This window comes from Octopus bimaculoides, chromosome 29 (assembly GCF_001194135.2).
Source record: "Octopus bimaculoides isolate UCB-OBI-ISO-001 chromosome 29, ASM119413v2, whole genome shotgun sequence".
NCBI classification, from domain to species: Eukaryota; Metazoa; Mollusca; class Cephalopoda; order Octopoda; family Octopodidae; genus Octopus; species Octopus bimaculoides.
Window position 1 is genome coordinate 10,537,119 of NC_069009.1, and position 1,983 is coordinate 10,539,101.

The following is a 1,983-nucleotide window of genomic DNA, read 5'->3' on the forward strand; positions in this document are numbered from 1 at the left end:
GTGTGACTACTATCTAGATTTTCATGATGTATTTTTCCTTTCAATTGCTCTATTTTTATTTCTGATATTTTTTTTGCTTTTAGAATATATCTTCTTATGTTAGCTAGTTTGTTAGGGTTCATTGTTTTATCGAGGTCTTTATTTAGATTATTTTTCTTCCATATTTTATATGTATGTGTTGTTGCGTTTTCGTTTTTTGGGTAGAGCACTGCTGTGAAATAGGCGTGTAGGATCGAAATGTATTCCTCACGTGTCCATTTATGCCGTGTTGGTTTTGTTTGCGGGACATGAGGAACAACGCCCGGCCCTTTATTTTGACGGTCGTCGTTTTCGTATGGTACTTGTTCGTTCATTTCTGCTGTCAGATTGTTTTGCACGTTCAGATCTTCGTCCTTTTTTCGTAATTAGCTTACAGTACGCACTTCTCGGTTGTTATTTTTGGGTGGAATAATACCGGTGGTATTTAATCTGTTTGTAATTTTTTTGTACATGGTGTTTTGGGGTTCGAAGATGGTCTGATTTTGATGTAACACGTGTGTTTACGATCGCCGTGCGGGTAGTGGAGGTATCAAGTTAAAATACATCATTATATTTGGAAAGATAGAAATAAATTTCAATGAGTATTACTTGCTCGGATATAATCCAACCCTTTGTCAGCTATTTTTGGCTCCATGCGATGTCTTTATTTCCGATGTTTTTGGATAAATTTCGGAGGAGTGATTTATCGTTCTCACATGTTATGCATCCCCGGTGTAGTCTCTTATAATTATTATTATTATTATTATTATTATTATTATTATTATTATTATTATTATTATTATTATTATTATTATTATTATCATTGATTAAGAGAGCAGTGTATGCCATGAAAGTGAAACTGGGGTAAAATATACGGAGCCCAGTATACCAATCATGACTACCCGTCTGATAAGGGTACACCAGGCACATGCATCACAACCATGAGCACGCGATATGTTGATTTCATATGAAGATAAACAGCGCATGACCTCGCAGGTGGGGCCGAATTAGAATTTTTTTCAGGTCGAATAGCCCATCCCAATCAAATGGTCCTTAAATAAGGGTTGTTTAAGGATGTTGAAGGAAACATGCATATTTCCAGAGGTGAATTATTCAAAGTCCAAAGAATTCCTCTCAACGCATGGCTATGATGGTCCCCCACTACTTTTGCTTCTGACAAGCCATGCTCAACTGGTTAAGGTAAAACAACTGACAAACAAATCTGCGGTATTGAGCAGAATATTTGCTTATTCAGTAGTCTTATTTTAATCACGTGCTTTCACTGCACTACCGGACGCAGATCTGTGCGCCTTGCGCATGTGATGTAGTTTGTTTCGCTGCTCTTATTTTCGCTTTATTGAAAGTGATTTTCGTAGGACGTGTGTGGTGCGTAGTAGTGTTGTTACTCTATTTCCAGATCTTTCTCAAAGTTTCTCCTTTGTTTGTATTGATACATCGATTAGAAAGCATTTCTTCACTACGTGGTCCTAGACAACTATATGCGGGGTGTTAGTATTTCTCTGTGTTTATTGGCATATCCTCAGACTATTGTTGCTTACTCATTTTTGTGTCACTTTCTAGCATGTGTCTAAACCATCTTTTTTCTGTTGTTATTCCATAGTGATGGCATAGCTTCCAGTGTATATTGGTCCCAACTCTGTCGTGTCTGTGAATATATTCCTTCTCAGCCAGTACAGGGCAGCTAGAGTTTGATAATTTCTGGTGGGGAGGCTTATTATTATTATTATTATTATTATTATTATTATTATTATTATTATTATTATTATTATTATTATTATTATTATTATTATTATTTTTATTATTGAATGAGAGATCAGTGCATGCCATCAAAGTTACACTGGGGTAAAATACACGAAACCCAACATAACCGTCGTGACTACCCGTCTGATAAGGGTACACCAGGCACATGCATCAGAACCATATGTGCGCGACATAGTGATCTCA